At 38.9% G+C, this 20,057-nt stretch overlaps 1 protein-coding gene across 2 annotated transcripts in view; it reads left to right on the forward strand.

The window, feature by feature from the left end:
- The window catches only part of LOC111147311 (cyclin dependent kinase 14), a 584,276-nt gene that overhangs the window by 286,226 nt on the left and 277,993 nt on the right, over positions 1 to 20,057 (forward strand). The gene's annotated exons all lie outside the window — the stretch shown is intronic.

Consider the following 20,057-nt stretch of genomic DNA (forward strand, 5'->3'; position numbering starts at 1 on the left):
GGGGAGTGTTAAAGTCCCCTACTATTATTGTATTATTGTCGATATGTTTCTTTGATTTTGTTATTAATTGGTTTATATAGTTGGCTGCTCCCATGTTGGGGCATAGATATTTAAAATTGTTAGATCTTCTTGTTGGACAGTTCCTTTGAGTATGATATAGTGTCCTTCCTCATCTCTTATTATAGTCTTTGGCTTAAAATCTAATTGATCTGATACAAGGATTGCCACTCCTGCTTTTTTCTGATGTCCATTAGCATGGTAAATTCTTTTCCACCCCCTCACTTTAAATCTGGAGGTGTCTTCGGGTTTAAGATGAGTTTCTTGTAGGCAACATATAGATGGGTTTTGTTTTTTTATCCATTCTGATACCCTGTGTCTTTTGATTGGGGCATTTAGCCCATTAACATTCAGGGTAAGTATTGAGAGATAGGAATTTAGTGCCATTGTATTGCCTGTAAGGTGACTGTTACTGTATATTGTCTCTGTTTCTTTCTGATCTACTACTTTTAGGGTCTCTCTTTGCTTAGAGGACCCCTTTCAATATTTCCTGTAGAGCTGGTTTGGTATTTGCAAATTCTTTCAGTTTTTGTTTGTCCTGGAAGCTTTTAATCTCTCCTTCTATTTTCAATGATAGTCTAGCTGGATATAGTATTCTTGGCTGCATGTTTTTCTCGTTTAGTACTCTGAATAGATCATGCCAGCTCTTTCTGGCCTGCCAGGTCTCTGTGGATAAGTCTGCTGCCAATCTAATATTTTTACCATTGTACATTACAGACTTCCCGGGCTGCTTTCAGGATCTTCTCTTTGTCACTAAGACTTGTAAATTTTACTATTAGGTGACGGGGTATGGACCTATTCTTATTGATTTTGAGGGGGGTTCTCTGAATCTGGATTTTGATGCTTGTTCCCTTTGCCATATTGGGGAAATTCTCTCCAATAATTCTCTCCAATATACCTTCTGCTCCCCTCTCTGTTTCCTCTTCTTCTGGAATCCCAATTATTCTAATGTTGTTTCGTCTTATGGTGTCACTTATCTCTCGAATTCTCCCCTCGTGATCCAGTAGCTGTTTGTCCCTCTTTTGCTCAGCTTCTTTATTCTCTGTCATTTGGTCTTCTATATCGCTAATTCTTTCTTCTGCCTCATTTATCCTAGCAGTGAGAGCCTCCATTTTTTATTGCACCTCATTAATAGCTTTTTTGATTTCAACTTGGTTAGATTTTAGTTCTTTTATTTCTCCAGAAAGGGCTTTTATATCTCCCGAGAGGGTTTCTCTAATATCTTCCATGCCTTTTTCGAGCCCGGCTAGAACCTTGAGAATCGTCATTCTGAACTCTAGATCTGACATATTACCAATGTCTGTATTGATTAGGTCCCTAGCCTTTGGTACTGCCTCTTGTTCTTTTTTTTGTGGTGAATTTTTCTGCCTTGTCATTTTGTCCAGATAAGAGTATATGAAGGAGCAAGTAAAATACTAAAAGGGTGGCAACAACCCCAGGAAAATATGCTTTAGTCAAATCAGAAGAGATCCCAAATTGTGAGGGGGGAGAAAGGGGATAAAAAGAGGTTCAGAAAGAAGAAAAAAAAAAAAGAAAGAAAGAAACAATTAAAAAAAGAAAACCAATAAAGAAAAAATATAAAAAGGAAAAAAATATATATATATTAGATAAACTAGTTAAAAAACGTTAAAAAAGAAAAGGGTAAAAGTTAAAAAAATTTAGCAGAAGAAGAAAAATAAATTGAAAAAGAAAAAAAATTAAATTAACTGCAAGGCTAAAGAATCATGGGAAGAAAGCCATGAGTTCCGTGCTTTGCTTTCTCCTCCTTTGGAATTCCACTGCTCTCCTTGGTATGAAACTGCAGTCCTTGGTAGGTGAACTTGGTCCTGGCTGGGCTTCTTGTTGATCTTCTGGGGGAGGGGCCTGTTGTAGTGATTCTCAAGTGTCTTTGCCCCAGGCCTAGTTGCACCGCCCTTACCAGGAGCTGGGCTGAGTAATCCGCTTGGGTTTGCTTTCAGGAGCTTTTGTTCCCTGAGAGCTTTCCGTAGAGTTCCGGAGGGCGGGAATGAAGATGGCGGCCTCCCGGTCTCCGGCCTGGAGGAGCCGAGAGTCCGGGGCCCCACTCCTCAGTGCGCCCTCAGAGAACAGCGCCCAATTACTCCCATCACCCTGGCCTCCGGCCGCGCTCCGAGCTGACCGAGGCCTGCGACCGGTTCAAGGTTACCCCGAGCTTAGAGCTTACTCCTGGGCTCTGACTCTGTAGCCGGCTTTCCTGTTCTAACACCTGTAAGCTCTGCGACACTCAGACACCCCCGATCCTTCTGTGACCCTGCGGGACCTGAGGCCACGCTGACTCTGCGTGGGCTTCACCCCGGTTAAGCCTCTGGAGCGATGTCCCTCAGCGGAACAGACTTTTAAAAGTCCCGATTTTGTGCTCCGTTGCTCCACCGCTTGCTGGGAGCCGGCCCCTCCCCCCGTGGTCTATCTTCCCGTCGCTTTGGATTCACTTCTCCGCCAGTCCTACCTTTCAGAAAGTGGTTGATTTTCTGTTTCTAGAGTTGCTGTTCTTCTTCTCTTCGATCTCCCGTTGGATTTGTAGGTGTTTGCAATCTTTAGATAAGCTATCTAGCTGATCTCCCGCTACCTGAAGTAGTCTCAGCCTGCTACTTCTCCGCCATCTTGACTCCTCCCTCAATTTTTGCCATTCTGATGAGCAGAAATGGAATATCTTTTATGTTAGTGTTTTCTTGATTGCTAGTAATATTGAGTATCTTTTTCACATGTTTCTTGATCATTTGTAATTATGTTGCCTGTTCTTATATATTATCTATTTTTCTAGTATTTTCATATTTTCAAAAAGTTGCAAATTTGTGGCATTAATAATGAGGATTTTCGTGGTGGCCATTTATGTTGTGTAATTTTAAAATGCATGAACTTGTAGCAACTCTGAAAAAACATGGTGTTTAAGACAAATAATAGGTTCGATATGATACTTATAGTCTGTTGTTTCACATAGCTCTTTTTTTGTTGTGCAATTTTTGTTTTGCTTTGTTTTATTCATAGACAGCTTTAAAATTTTTTAACTATTTTTCTTCAAAATTAGTATCCATTGACATAGACAGTTTTTTTAGTCGTTAGATTGGGGAAGAAATTTTGACAGATGGTAAGATGTATTTTATTAATCCTGCTGTGTTTAAGTCCAACTCCAAACATTAATACCATAATATGAACATAATTTTGTTCTCTCTTTTTTCTAAACCTTAAAACATTTCTATTTGTCTCCTTTACACATTAAATGTTCTTTTCTTCGAGTTGATTTCCATTCAAAACCAACAGTACAGTGTATCCGTACTCCTGTTTCCTGCCTTAACCCTAGGGATCTGTGGAGAACCCAGCTAATGAGACCTTCGGGGGGAACCCAGGGGCCTGCCAGCCTCAGTGACATCAGCAGCTACTCTGAGCAAACTTTGACTTCCTGACTTCCAAGTTCAGAGACAGGATTGAGATTAAAGACATGACTGAACCTTTTCCAAGGGCACCCAGGTGGTTCATTTGGTTAAGCATCCAACTCTTCACTTCAGCTCAGGTCATGATCTTAGTGTCCAGAGACTGAGCCCCAAACCAGGCTCCACGCTCAGCGCAGCCTGCTTAAGATTCTCTCCCTTCTCTTCCTCTGCCCCTCCCCCTGTTCTCACACTCTTGTACTAAATAAATAAATAAATAAATAAATAAAATCCAAAGGGGGAAAAAAGGAATCATGGCATCACTGGATTTTTATTATTCTTGCTTCATTTTCTCACCAGGCTCTGTGTGTCATTAGTTGTGGGCTAGTATTGGTGGAAAATTTTGTTAGTGAAACAAAGAAAAGAGCTTTTTCCACAAAGCATCTCTGTGTTCAGCATCCTCAGGCCAATGTCACTGATGATTTTTGTGGCCTTTTAAGTTCTGCTTTTTCCATTCCATTTTCTTTTTCCTTTATCTTCTCGTGGTTGTGAGGAGACTGATCTCTGTGTTGTGGTTTCTCGGTAACTAGTCTGTACTTCCTTCAAATCATGTTTCAATAGCTTTTATCTACGTTTTGCAGGTTTTCCTCTCATTCCATGGTCATCCATTGTATTTCAAATACCTGTGTTGGCTCCCTGTTCCCAGCCCTTGTGGTGCTGTGGCAGTAAATGTGGTTTAATAGTTAGTGCCTCCTAGAGTGTGGTGAGAAACTTACTGGTGAATGCCTTGTTCATTTGGCATAGAAATACTGGCAAACATTAGATGCATCACCACAGTGAGTCTGGATATTAGTCTTATAGGGCAGGAATTATACCCACTCATAAGATGTTTGATGTGGGGCACCTGGGTGGCTCAGTGGGTTAAAAGCCTCTGCCTTTGGCTCAGGTCATGATGCCAGGATCCTGGGATCGAGCCCTGCATCAGGCTCTCTGCTCAGCTGGGAGCCTGCTTCCCTTCCTCTCTCTCTCTGCTGGCCTCTCTACCTACTTGTGATCTCTGTCTGTCAAATAAATAAATAAAAATCTTAAAAAAAAAAAGATGTTTGATATGGTCACAGTTTGATGTTCAACTACATTTTTGCCTTTAAACAAGCATGATATGATTTATCTCTTCTTAGCCTTTTTGAATAACTGAAAATCAGCAAAATATATTGATATATGATATCCCTTTACCCATAGCTATTGAAATCTTGGCTCCTTGAGGATTTGCCAAACTGTACTGGACAGTCTTAGTTCTTGGAATATTTAAGGGTATAAGAAACCTCAGTAGTCATTTAAAGGTCTTCAGATTTGGCCCCATGATAGAGTCACCTGCAGATCTCTCGGGAATGATGGGCATTTGCTTAGACCCAGGGCTGAGAGCCCACGGTACCTCCCATGACCCACAGTGTCCCCTCACTCTCCCTGGGAACCTCCTGGCTTTACCCCTGCAGGATATGTGTGCTTGCTATCGATCCTGGCCTGTTTCCCTCTGACAGCCTTACAGTCCGCTTTCTCCCATGGCTCCCCACTCTGCCAGAGAGGTAGGAGGTCACAGTGGGCAGGCACCGGGAGGTGGGTGCCATAGGGAAGAGCATGAGAGACAGAGTCTAGCCGGTGGTGTTTCAAGAAGCAGTGTCAGACCTATTTCTGCTGTCTCTTGTGGATAATTTGACCAGTCCAAGAGAACATACCAGAAGAATCCAGGTAACTCTACAGTGAAGATCCCCTTTGACAAATAAGTAGCTTGGAGGAACCAAAGCTGTGTGCATTAATAAAGATAGGAAAGAAGACTTCAAAAATTTTCAGTCTTCTCCAAGAGGTATAAGAATAATAGTATATCTGTAAAACAAGATATAGGCTATTTTGAAGAAGAGGAACTTAGTGAACAGAAAGTTGCTTTAGAAATTAAAAATATGGGTGGCTCAGTGGGTTAAAGCCTCTGCCTCTGGCTCAGGTCATGATCCCAGGGTCCTGGGATCGAGCCCCACATTGGCTTCTCTGCTCAGCAGGGAGCCTGTTTCCTCCTCTCTCTCTGCCCACTTGTGATCTCTGTCTGTCAAATAAATAAATAAATAATCTTTTTAAAAAAATGAGGACAGAAATAAAAATTAATTATTTTTTGTTAATTAAAAATTAACAAAAAAATGTGGGTGGTAATGTTGAAGAAATACGCCAGGAAAATAGAGCATAAAACATAAATCTAAAAAATGAAAAAGAAAGAGTAAAAAAAAAATTAGAAGTCCAGTCCAGGGTATCCAACATCTGAATAATTGGAGGAAATAGACAGGAAGAAATCATTAAGGTAATAATCATTAAACTATTTCCAGCTGTGAAGGATAGAATTTCAAGATGAATAGCATCCATTAAATGCCAGTAACATTTAATGAAAATAGACTGACAATAAGATTCCTTATTTCAAAATTTCAGAACACTGGTTTCAGAAAAAAGTGCTACAAAGGAAATGGCTTTATTGCAATGGACCAAGAATCACAAGAGCATTAGGTATTTCAACAGCAACACCAGAAGGGGGACAGCATTGGGGAAGTGGCTGAAAGGTTCAGATTTACTTTTTTAAATTTTTATTTATTTATTTTTAATTTCTTTTCAGTGTTCCAGAATTCATTGTTTATGCACCACACCCAATGTTCCATGCAATACGTGCCCTCCATAATACCTACCACCAGGCTCACCCAACCTCCTACCCCCTTCTGCTCCAAAACCCTCAGTTTGTTTCTCAGAGTCCACAGTCTCTCATGCTTTGTCTCCCCCTCCAATTTCCCCCAACTCACTTCTCTCCATCTCCCCATGTCCTCCATTTTATTCCTTATGCTCCACAAATAAGCGAAACCATATGATAATTGACCTTCTCTGCTTGACTTATTTCACTCAGCATAATCTCTTCCAGTCCCATCCATGTTGCTACAAAAGTTGGGTATTCATCCTTTCTGATGGAGGCACAATACTCCATTGTATATATGGACCATATCTTCTTTATCCATTGGTCCGTTGAAGGGCATCTTGGTTCTTTCCACAGTTTGGCGACTGTGGCCATTGCTGCTATGAACAATGGGGTTCAGATGGCCCTTCTTTTCACTACATCTGTATCTTTGGGGTAAATACCCAGTTGTGCAATTGCAGGGTCATAGGGTAGCTCTATATTTAATTTCCTAAGGAATCTCCACACTGTTTTCCAAAGTGGCTGCAGATGGTTCAGATTTAAAACTGTTCTTTTGGGGTACCTGCCTGGGCCAGTTGGAAGACTCTTGACCTCAGGATCATGAGTTCAAGCCCCATAGTGGGTGTAGAGCTTACTAAAAATAAATAAATAAAATTATTCTCTCAACCTAGTGTTCTGTACAAACTATCAAGTAAACATGAGGATAAAATAATTATTTTCAGATGTTCAAGAAGTTGAAAAATATGCCCACCCTAGCATCCTTTCTCAGGAAGCTACTCAAGGATGTACTCCACTAGAACTCAGGGTATAAACCAAGGCAGAGAAGAGAAAGAAACCAAATAATAGAGGCTAGCACAGGAGAGCGATGCAGGGGATTTTCAGAACAATGTTGAAAAGAATCCCAGGATGACAGTTATGCATCATGTCAGGAGAGTAGCCCACTGGTCCTATTAGAGCAGGTTAGAAGTTGCCGGGAGAGATTTCCAAGAAGAGAAAATTGTTTGGTGGAGCAACTAACATGTTTGAGCAGATTTCCAAGGTGGTAGAAGAGTTTGGCATTAAATTAGCTGTAACTATAAAGAAAATTAGGGGCGCCTGGGTGGCTCAGTGCGTTAAAGCCTCTGCCTTCGGCTCAGGTCATGATCCCAGGGTCCTGGGATGGAGCCCCGCATTGGGCTCTCTGCTCAGCGGGGAGCCTGCTTCCTCCTCTCTCTCTGCCTGCCTCTCTGCCTACTTGTGATCTCTGTCTGTCAAATAAATAAATAAAATCTTAAAAAAAAAAAGAAAATTAAATGAAGGAAAACAAGCCAATAAACAAAAGAACTAGATCATCACTAACACCAGGAAAAACAAATTATTGTGCAGGGGAAGAAAAATATTCATAGTAAGCTTGATGGCTCAGGTATAAGTAACAATTACACAATCGTAACATTGAAACATTAATACTGGTATAATTAAAAAAGAAAAACACCTCTTTAAGTGAATCTGCTGTAACCAAGCAAGCTCCTTCCAGGATTAGCATCCTAGAAAGGGCTTTTTGACACTTTGTTCAAAGTTCTTTTCCCTACACCGCATGATTAATACATTAAATTACCGTAATTAGCTTATTATTTGACTTTATATGCACTCAGTCACATAGGTTTGTCATCATTTTCATATTGAAGATAATACTTCTACCTTCTCTGAGGGTGTGGGAAGTTAAAAAATAGAGTTCAGCTTGTTAATGCCTGTGTTTGGCATCTGAATTGCAGTGCACCGCCACAGACGGCCTTATTACCATGTTGGTTTCCATGGGAGGCCACTCACCTAATTACGCGCTGGCTTTTTTTCTTCACCTGCTTAGACACAATGCTCTCCTCCAGGGTTACATTCAGGATCTGCACTGCAGGTGAAATTCTTCTCAAAGACGTCTGACTATGACATAGTGACAGATGCCCCACGGGCATTTCTGTTTGATGTATTAACGTGTTTTTCTCATGTGGTGATATTTATTGTCACTTAAATCTATGAATGCAAAATGAAGAGCATAAGGATAATATTTACTAAGTTAACAGCTGTTCATAATGCTGAGCTAGATGTTCATTAAAAAAAAAACAAAAAACACAACAGTTGAGCTAAAATAAGACCTCATAGGGGCGCCTGGGTGGCTCAGTGGGTTAAAGCCTCTGCCTCCGGCTCAGGTCATGATCCCAGGGTCCTGGGATGGAGCCCCGCATTGGGCTCTCTGCTCAGTGGGGAGCCTGCTTCCTCCTCTCTTTCTCTCTCTCTCTCTGCTTGCCTCTCTGCCTACTTGCGATCTCTGTCTGTCAAATAAATAAATAAAATCTTTAAAAAATAAAATAAAATAAAATAAAACCTCATAATGGTTCTCTGTAAATTTAAGGAGATGTGAAAACCAGGTGAGATAAGCTATTATGTTGAAAGAGCATGTTCTTTAATAACTCCAAAGCTCTGTGTTTTTCTAAATAGCTCGTAGGTCATTAAATGATTGCAGTGTCATAAATACTGAATATTCATTATGGTGAAGAGAAAGAAAGTACAGTGATCAAATCCTTTGCCCCTAAATCTGGTTATTTTGAGTTTTGGTTTAATTATTGGACAGCAAGACAATATATGTGAAACATTTATCTTGGATTCTAAAAATGTACATATTTTTGTTTACGTTTCATATATCCTTGTTTATGGTAATATAGGATGTCATGTATCTAAGAACTGAGATTGTTCTTAATGTGAATCAGATAAAATTTCAAGCATTACAAAAATGATGCATCATTGAAAAATGAAGGGGAAAAAGAGAACAACTGGAAAGGTGCATAACTCGTGATTTCATAACAAAGCATGGGATATTCCACAGTAATTTCATCCTGATCCCCAGCAAAACATCTGTTAAAGTTTTATCTTGCTTGATGTATATTCCTAGTAAGTACTGGAATAAACTCATAACAAAAATTGTCAATGTTAATTAAATTTCTAGAATCACTGTGCTGTTCTACCCACAAAATGTGTCTGCTCTCAATATGACATTGTAAAATAAATATTCACTATTAACTAATGGTTTGTTTCTTAGCATAATATCAATTTTAGACAAATGGGTAATTTTAGCAGTTAATTACTTAGAGGGCAATTTAAAATCTCAATCAAAAGCCTGAGGACATTGTCCTTGTTATAAATATTTATGATGATTAAAGGTATAGCAACCAATTGCTAGAACGTAATTGGTATGTCAGAAACTGGTTAGAATTTTGGGGGGAGGGTAGTTTATTTTTTTCCCCTTCAAGCCATTTACTCTGAATTTTATTAGATTTTGGCTACCATGGTTGAGTTGAATGCAGGACTGGTGATTCTTTATAACTCTCAGTGATTTACAGATTGATCATTGTGGTAAAGAAAATGACTATAATAGTCTAAATTTTGTCCTTCTTTCAGTGTTTTATGTGTTCTTTAAAAATTAATAATCATGAGAGACTGAAAATTAAAGTTCATGAAAAAAAATATTAATTGCTCTTGTCTCCAGCTGATACCTAGAAACGTAGATGCATGAATCTTAATATCATGACAATATTGGATCTTTCTGTGTTTTTCTGTAATGTACTGTCATTTCCATGTTATCCTCGTGGCTTTTCTAGAAGAGTCCTTGCAAAAATGCATTTGCACTTTTTTAACGGAATTGTTTTGGGATAATCCAAAATAACCAAAGTAATTGTGAATACTGTGGCTTATTCTCTGAAATATCTGAAATCCTACTGGCATAAAGCTGAGTTTCATTTTTTAAAATTTCAGTATCTATATTAATTAAAAAGATATGAGGATTATAATGCTTGAAAAATCACCATTTTTCTTTCATAGTCCAGGGAACAAGCAGGTGTATAAGAGTCAGAATAATGTTATGCCAAATTAAGATTTTCTTGTACAGATGGCTCCAAGAATTGATTCCTAAATGAGACTTTCTAATGTTCAGATAGAAAATCAGATAACACCTGATTTTCTCCATACTCTGTATTAGAGCTCTCATTTAGCTAGTAATGATTTCCTACTATGCATTACTGTGAATTTATAGAGACTTTTCTCATTCTGTATTTTGGGAAATATTATTTCATGAATATATTAAAGAGTGCTTTAGTCTCAGCACCTGTCCAGGTCTCTTCTGAACATTTTTATCCTATTTTTATTGTAACAAAATAGTCTTCCGTATCTAGAAAGTGAAGGATTAACAATAAAGAAATGGTAAAAGAAAGTGAAACTCCATGGGTTGATTCATATATTGCTAGACATTTAGAAGGGGTCTCAGTAGTGAATTTCTGGTGAAGATACTAAGCCGCTTTCAGTTGTTCAGATCATGTCTTTTGTATCTTTGGCATCATCTGCCGACTGGTTGTAAAAATCTGGATCAGACAAAGGAATCAAGGCAGCTAATTAAATGGCAGAGTCTTTCTTAGGAGTGCTTTAAAGCCCTGATTGAAAAGAAATCACCCCAAAGATTGATGAAATACACTCTGTTGTTTTGTAAGATGGCAGATACTTGTAAGATGAAATTACCCAGCTTGGGGAGTACCCAGTGAGAGTACATCCTTCTGGGTTTTAAGCTTCCAGCCATTCCCCTTGCCTCTCTCTCATTTGAGATGGATCCTGCACTTGACCCCTTTGTTTGCATGTTTTCTAAGACAAACATGAGGACCCAGGAGGGAAATCGGCCTAAGTAATAGAATACACACTACCAAGGATTTTTCTTGATTTTTGGACAGGTAGAGCCTTCATGTTACTAGCCCGTACATCTCATAGAAAGTCATTAATGTATCCATTCCTATTATTTGAGACCTCTCTGACAGGATATAAAGAGAGGTTTGTTGATCACTATATCCAAATTCAAAGTGTTTTCTTCATTCCATTTGAAATTTTTCTGTTATAGCTTATGTGTGTGAGCTTTCTCTAAGATCCTTCGACTCAAGGTTTATCACCTTACTCAGTTTTTCAGTGTGCATCTCTCTCTCTCTCTCCTTTTTTTTGAGTCTCATGCTCTACCGACTGAGCTAGCTGGGCGCCTTCTCTCCTTTTTTTAAAAAAAAATATTTTATTTATTTATTTGATAGAGAGAGAGAGATCACAAGCAGACAAAGAGACAGGCAGAGAGAGGGGGGGAAGCAGGCTCCCCACTGAGCAGAGAGCTTGATCCCAGGACCCTGAGCCGAAGGCAGAACCCACTGAGCCAGCCAGGCACCCCTCTCTCTTCTTTTTAATTGTAATTTTATTTTGTTTTTATCTGGAAACCTGTACCTCTCACTCCCCTTCAGCCATTTTGTCCAACTACCCACTCTCTTCCCCTCTGGCAGCCACCAGTTTCCTGTTTATGGGTCTGTTTCTTCTTCTTGTTTGTTTGCTTATTTATTTGATTCCACATATAAGTAGAATCAGATGGTATTTGCCTTTTTCTGACTGACTTATTTCACTTAGCATAATACCTTCTAGGTCCATCCTTGCTGTCACAAATGGCAAGATCTCATTTTTTTATGGCTGAGTAATATTTCAGTGAGTGCATATTTGTGTGTATGATTCATATTTTGCTGGACATTTAGTTTGTATACACACACACACACACACACCATCTCTTCTTCTTTTTTTTTTTTTTTTTTTTTAATTGAGAGAGAGACATCACAAGTAGGCAGAGAGGCAGGCAGAGAGAGGGGTGGAAGCAGGCTCGCTGCTGAGCAGAGAGCCTGATGCAGGGCTCAATCCCAGGACCCTGAGATCATGACCTGAGCCAAAGGCAGAGGCTTAACTGACTGAGCCAATCAGGTGACCCCCCCCATCATCTCTTCTTTATCCATTCATCTATCACTGGTTACATGGATTGCTTCTGTATCCTGGCTATTGTAAATAATGCTGCAGTAAACATAGGGATGCATATATCTTTTTGAATTATTATTTTCATTTTCTTAGTGTAAATACCCAGTAGTGGTATTATTGGATAATATGATGTTTGTATTTTTAATTTTTTGAGGACTCTCCATACTGTTTTCCATAGTGGTTCCATCAGTTTGCATTCCCGCCAACAGTGCACGTGGGTTCCTTTTTCTCCATTTCTCACCAACATTTGTTATTTCTTGTCTTTTTGATTCTAGTCATTCTGACAGGTGTGAGGTTATATCTCCTTGTGGTTTTGATTTGCATTTCTCTTATTATGAGTGATGTTGAACATCTTCTCATGTGTTTTTTGACCATCTGGGTATCTTCTGAAAAATGTCTATTCAAGTCCTCTGCCCGTTTTTTAATTGGGTTGATTGGGGGTTTGTGTGTGTGTGTGTGTGTGTGTGTGTGGTGTATAAGTTCTGTATTTATTTTGAGTATTAACTCTTAATCAGACATATCATTTGCAGATACTACTTTTCATTTCGGTAGATTGCCTTTTTGTTTTGTTGATGCTTTCCTTCACTGTGCAGAAGCTTTTTATTTTGGTATAGTTCCAATAGTTTATTTTTGCTTTTTTCCCCCTTTGCCTGAGGAGACATGTCTAGAAAAATGTGTCTGTAGCCAATGTCAAAGAAATTACTGCTTGTGTTCTCCTCTAGGATTTCTATGGTTTCAGGTCTCACATTGAGGCCTTTAATCCATTTCGAGTTTATTTTTGTGTATGTTTCAAGGAATTAGTCCAGCTTCATTCTTTTGCAAGTAACTTTCGAGTTTTTCTAGCACCATTTATTGAAGATGCTGTCTTTTTTCCATTGGATACTCTTGCCTCTTTTGTCACAGATTAGTTAAACCTATAAGCATAGCTTCATTTCTGGGCTATCTCTCCCTCCTTTTTAGAAAGTTGTATTAGTCTTATCAATTGATATTAAGATACTTCATGTTGATTAGTGTCTAAGATGTTACTTAAAGCACTAAAACAATTTTAAACTTATTTATTTATTTATTTCTTACTTATCACTGTGTGTAAAAAAGAATGACCCTTTAGTTAGGGGAGAGTAACATAACATTCGCAAATGAGAAAAATTTGTATTTCATGTTATTCCTTTTAGTTCTAAAAAGTGTGTATCAGTCAGGTCAGTTGTGTAATTCTGAGCTATATGGACAAAGAGAAACCTGATAACAACAGGTCTTAAGGTTATGTTTTTTGAATTCCTTGAAACAACTGTTTCAGTTTTTCTCTTGGAAAATAATGTTAGGTAACTATTAAAGCCAGTAGCTTAAGTTTGACCATTTTGTTTCTACCTAGCTAGGGAATAATTCTAATACTAATTCTAGGCTATTAACCAACTGTATTAAAGGGAAATTCTTATCCTCATTTCTACCAACTTGCTTCATCATATACACAAACCCTGATAACTTGGACACCTACTTATTGTATTAGAGCTTCTTTCAAGGAATTTGACAGAGCAAAGATCTGTCTTTTACATGCCATTTGAATCCCTGTAAACATCCCAGCTCTGGTTCCCATGGTTTTGATCTGCTTCTTAAGGTGGGTGTCTTTGTGCACCTTGCCTGATATCTACCATTGCACTGAGGCCAAAAGAGAGGGCAGAATGGGAGGCCAGCTTCCCTGGAATACTCAAAGATCACAGAAAGTGTGCAAGATCTTTCCCACAAGAGCTTGCCCAAATACCTGAAATTCTCATTTTTGGAGTTATTCCTCTCCAGAAAATTACTATCTTTAGGAATAAGATATTAATGTGTAAATATCTCAGAGAATGTAAATTAAATAATTGCTACATTTTCTGGAAATGATAAAATGTTATGTATCTCAGGACCTTGAGAGAATGGAACAAAGAAGAAAAAAACTAAATGGAAGTTCTCAAAAAGGATAATAAGTAGCAAGACAAATTACTCCTGGGACTCAGATTTTCCAAGAACTATACCTGTCTGTAGTACATGGCAAAAAAGTATACATCTACAGACTGATGGCTGGGCATGGATATTCGTGTCTTACTCACCCCAGTAGCACACTTCACACTGTCAAGGATGTCCAAAGTGACACATAAATTATACCGTAATACTGAATTTCTGGGGCTTTGTTTTTGGCTCCCTTACATCTCCATATGACATGCTAAGCATTCTTTTCAAAAAAATTTAATACACGAAACTGCAATGATGTTTTGTAGGACCTGTTTGGCATGAATTCTGTACGTTGTATTTGCAGTTAAGATTTGGTATTTGCATTAGGTATTTGCACATTAGAAACTCACCTAAATGGAATGAGTCATGCCGAATCACACTGGGGCCTTTAAAATTTTCAGAAGACCTAATATTGTAATGATACCATTATTTGATGTATATTGTAAAATATTTTGACATTTTCTCAAATGTTTTGGGGTCTCAAAGTTTCCAAATATTTTTTACCTCCAAAAAGTTTGAGGTCCAGATAATTTCATGTTTGCAACGCCTATGGGTTTTTAAGCAATATGGTGGTAAACATGGAACATATTATTTGAAGTATTTATGAATAATAAACTTTGGTTTATTGGCCACTGTCATTTTTCTAGCCTTAGTTTCATACCATGTATAACTACTTCAAGCAAATAGTACATGTACTTTAAAAAAAAATCAAACAGTACACAAGCAGTATGCTTAATTACTGGGTGTCAGAACAAGACAAAAATGGGTTCAGATATTAGTATTACCTCTTACTGGCTTTGTGGCCCTTTAGCCGATTCATTTAATTTCTTTGAGCTTTTGTTTCTTTATCTGTGAAATAGGGATAATAACCTCTCTCTGGCAGAGGTGTTGGGAGGATTAAATTATCTAAATGAGTCTAAAATATTTAGCACAATGTCTGTCATCATAAGCACTTAGTAAATGGCAGTATTATGGCTCTTTTATTTGTGAGTCCCTTTCATTTCTGTTATCAAAAAATTATGAAATGGTGCATTACAAGGGGAATGACCATTAAAGGTATCTAAGACTCAATCAGTCATTCTCAAGATGAGAAATTTGAGATCCAGAGATGTTAAACTTGGTTCCTGGGAGCAAAAAAGTACATTAAATGTCTTTCTGAGAATTGGTTGTATACCATAAGGTATAGGGTCCATTGCTAATAGCTCTAATAAGCCTTCTGTAAGCCCGGAGAGACTCTAGACACTCCTTAAAGAAAGCTGACCCATGAAAATCTGTTAAGATGTTCCCTATGCTTCGTTTCATATGAAGGGGAACCACATATATTAAATAACTCATGCATTTCAGACCATTCATAGAACCTAATGACTCTAACCACCAATCACACATCTATAGACTTTGAAAGGGAAGGGAATATAAATCTTGTTGTTTACTGTAAGTGCCAATAATTCTTCCGGGTAATAAGACATACTGAGTCCAACAATGTATGCCTTTTATCCACTTAAAATTTTTTTGATGAAAGGCCTTATCTTGATTTTTTTATTTACCTACTTAAAACCTAAAAAGTTTCATAAGGAAATAGATGAAGTATTAAAGTCTGTCCCCAAGAAGTATAGAGCATGGCACAGAGAATACGAGCATCCTGCCAGAGATGACAAGACAACTGGGCTATAGATAGATCTGCTGCCGGCAAAAATGTCCCCGTTCATCAGATCATCACTATTTAAGGCATTTTCCCATTGGGGTTTGTACTGCGGAAAGTGAACATATTCAAACTAGAGTATAAATCCTCAGTGGTTATATTGAAGAATTTGGAGGAATCTCCTTTTATAAAGTTGAAGAGAATATCCTGAGGTGACAACATATTTTCAGGAAGACCTTATGGCTACTATACTAGAAAGATGGGGAGAGAGTTTCATATCTATTGGTAATACTTAATCAACTTCAATACCTATTAAGCCATGTTATTAATTTCTGAGAGGATTTTAAATAGCAAAAACAAATTCAGCAATTATATACTCATTATGTTACATACGAATTGAGACTTTTACAAACTTGGGTTCACTTAGGAAAAGCACTTTTGCTATATTGGGTCTACATCTCTGTTCATCCATGCATTTATCAAGCACCAACCCCTTTTAAGATGATGTCATGGGAAGTTCACACACGCTGAGTGGTGAACGAATTACTTGGAGTAAGTTTCTTGTGCGTCTAGGGCTTAGTTTTCTTAATTAAAAGAAGAGAAAAAAAAATACAAGATGATTGACGGAAAGGATTGAATGATACATGTAGAGTACTTGGAACAGCTTTTAAATTAGAGTCAACTTTCAGTTGGTATCAGTCCCCCTCTTTTCAGTTGCTGAGATTCCATCGATATGTACCAAGTTTTATTAGCAAATACCAAAGATGATTTGTACCCTTTTCTGTGCCTGTGGCTCCCTCTTTGGTGGTATTTCTTGTCCTCACACTGTCCCTCTGGTTTTCAAAAAGATCAAGTGTAGGTTATTGTATGGTGATTTAATACAATCAAGTTGGGTGGCTTTCTCAAAAATTTATATGAGAAAGTTAGGTATTTGCCTGCTTATCTAACAGAAGAGATTTCCAAGACGTGAGTTCTTAAGACATTGCCACAGAATATTCCATTCTATTTAACTTAGCCAGGCCACTGCTTCCTTACAGCCTTCCCCCAGCTAGCAGTGCCTATTCTGTTAAGTACATTTAAATATTATTGCTAAAACACCAACTTTTCTAATGTTTTTAGAAAGTGTACTGTTGTCCCCCCACCACCATTATTTTTATGATGAATTGGTAGGTTTCTAGTTTTATACATTGTCTTTTCATTTATTTGGGTTTTTCTTAACTTATCTAGTGACTTGCTTGCTTGGTCACTTGAGTCTTTTCACCCAGGGTAGCAAGAGGTCTGTCAATATAACACATCATTTCAAGTTGTGCATCCAGTGACTGTTCAGTTTGATGTCCTAGGAAAATTTTACTATTGTGATGAGTGACAAGATTGCTGTGATTTATCCCTTCCACGGGTGGCTCTTCATCTTATGGCGGATCTTTTTTTCTTCTTTTTTAAGTTAGCGCCTCGCTCCTCTGTGCCTTCAATACGCTCAGTTTGTGTTGCTGTCACAGTGCAGATTTCTCAAAAGTGGTAGCCATCTGCTTGTGTGTCTCTCATACCCAGTGAGCTGTGAGCTCCTGGGGTCCAGGAACTCCGTCTAATACCTTGCTCGTCTTTGCATCCCTCGTGCATGACAGCACCTGGCCTGGCACACAGTTGGCACTTAATAAATCCCAAATGAATTTATTCTATGGGGATTTGTTCTGACTTAACTTTGTGTGCTGCTCGAAGAGCTAAAATTTGTTTGGGGGCTCGGACCCTGTTTGGGGCTGTATTCATTATGTCTAGGCTTCGTTTGTCATGTACACAATTGTAATTGGAGTGTGTAGTTGCCTCCTTCCCTGACACCAGTTTTCTTAATCTCCTTTAATATGGTATCCCATTTGAATAGCTTCTCTATTAGCATGAGGATTATATATTTTCACTAATGAGTAAAGGTATTAAAAGAAGAGCCCTTTGGGACTGCCTGATTTTACCCACTTCTACCCCTAGTGTTTAGAAAATCCCATGGCATTGTTCCCTATCTGTTATTTTTGTATCTGCTTCATCCAGATGTCTCTAAATTCAGCTCAGTAATCACATCATTGGTGTAGGAGTATCAGCTGTGTGCCCGGGTTAGGAAGATGGTTAAGGCACACAGCCTGTGAGAGGCAGGGTACTAGATATGTGGTAGACATACTCAGAGGTTGCCCCTGGAGCACAGCGGGAGGACACCTCACACACACCTGTGGAGGGAGTGAGGGCTTGGGGACATGGTCACAGCAGGCTCTGGGGAAGAGCGGTTCTTGAGATGAGACCTAAGAAATATTGGGGAATCACAGGCAGTGGGGAAAGGGGGCTTTTTTTGTCAGAAAAGAGGCAAGAATAAGTGTAAAGGCTTGAAGAGCCCTGTGCTCAGCGTGGGGGTGGGTGAGATTGCTTGAGGTCAGGGAGCATAGGGCAACAAAACCCAAGCACCCAGCCAGCCCCACGGCTCACTCAGCAGCCTGGAAGGCTGTGTTATTATATGCCTAGACTTGATCCTGTCAGTTGGAGGAAGCAGCTTCTGAGTCAACATTTTGTCTACTTGTGTTGACTTCTGGCCAAGATTCCTACAGTGAAGTGGTCAAGACTGTGGACTTTGGAATTGAACTACCTGGGTTCGAGTCTTAGCTCTGCCACTTAATTGCTGTACGACTTTGAGAAACTGTGCTCAGTTTCCTTATCACGACTACAGAGATGATGATAGTAGTACCTCTGTCATTAAAATCATTACGGACTAGGGTTGTATTCTCTGATCCATCCATAGAATGGCAGTTGGCCCTTGCCGTCTGTGAAAGTGAGACTCTTGGCCACAGTTAGATAGGTGGTCACATTCCAATAAGTCTCTGCTGGGCCCTAAAGGTCAGTTAGCTCCTGGCAGAAGGCTGAACTTTCTTTTTAAAATCAGTTCATTTTTTGCAATCAAGTTCATTATGTGGTCTGCTTTTGCCTTTTGTTTTTAAGCTTTTGAAAACACAAAGTAGCTTTATTGGCTCATTTTTTCCCTTCTAAACTAAAGGAAAATGGATTTTTGTAGAAATTGTAAACTTAGGCTTCAGGATGGAGGAGGTATTAGGGGTAAAGAATGAAGCTGGAAGCTGCTGGCCATGGTGTTAAGTCTTTTCATCTGCCACACAGGGAGGATTGAGGGGAGGAGGCTAGAGGGATGTTTGCTTCCTAAGGTTCTTGAGCCACTAATTTAATCTAGGCTAACATAGAATAGACTTTTCCTTTCTGATGCTGAGATTGTAGAAATAATGACCCCGGGCCTTCACTGCTCCATAGGATGTCATCACGTACAAAGATTTTGAACTGAATTTATCTTTCCGTGATTTCAATGTATCCACCCTGTAAAAAGTATACCTGGCTTTTATAGCCACCCACAGGTTGGAAAGTAGTCCAGAAATGCCAGCTTCCAGGGCCCTCAAGGAGTTGCAAGTCTCTTCCATTTAAGTATTTTGGAATCCTTATATCATCAATCATTGGCAACTAACTCATACTAATTTCCCTGAAACTGCTTTTTTTTTTCCACTAGCTAATTATGTAGACTGGAATATCGATGGCACTTAAAACATTGTTTTCCTTTTGTGTTTTAAAAGATTGATTTCTAGGGGCACCTGGGTGGCTCAATAAGTTAAATATCTCTCTTTGGCTCAGATCATGATCTCAGGGTCCTAGGATGGAGTCCCCCATCAGCTCCCCTCTCAGTGGCGAGTCTGCCTCTCTCTCTTCCTCTGTGATATCTCTCGCTCTCACTCTCTTTCAAATAAATAGATAAAATCTTTAAAAAAAAAGATTCATTGCTAAAAACTAGAAATTATTAGGATTATTTTGTGAAGTAAATAGTTTTAAAATATTTCCCTTTTCAGGGCACCTGGCTAGCTCAGTCAGTTAAGTGTCCAACTCTTGATTTCAGCTCAGGTCTCCATCTCACGGTCATGAATTCAAGCCCCTCATTGGGATCTGGGCATAGAGCCTACTTAAAAATAAATGAATAAATGGGGCACCTGGGTGGCTCAGTGGGTTAGGCCTCTGCCTTCAGCTGAGGTCATGATCTCAGGGTCCTGGGATCGAGCCCTGCATCGTGCTCTATGCTCAGCAGGGAGCCTGCTTCCCCCTCTCTTTCTGCCTGCCTCTCTGCCTACTTGTGATCTCTCTCTCGCTCTGTCAAATAAATAAATAAAATTATTAAAAATAAATGAATGAATAAATGAATAAAATAAAATGTTTCCTTTTTCATAAACAGAATATTGGACACCCTTGCAAATCACATTTTGTTATTATCAAAATAGGAATATTTGATATGATCCAGTATGAAACTAAACACAGAAGGCCATCAGTCACTTCCTAAAATTATTTCTTATAAAAGTATTGCTCTTAAATTCTCGGTTTCTCTGTTTTCTGTTTCCTTTCAGATGGGTCTGCT

This window comes from Enhydra lutris, unplaced genomic scaffold (assembly GCF_002288905.1).
Source record: "Enhydra lutris kenyoni isolate GAN:26980312 unplaced genomic scaffold, ASM228890v2 scaffoldscaffold16, whole genome shotgun sequence".
Taxonomy (NCBI): domain Eukaryota; kingdom Metazoa; phylum Chordata; class Mammalia; order Carnivora; family Mustelidae; genus Enhydra; species Enhydra lutris.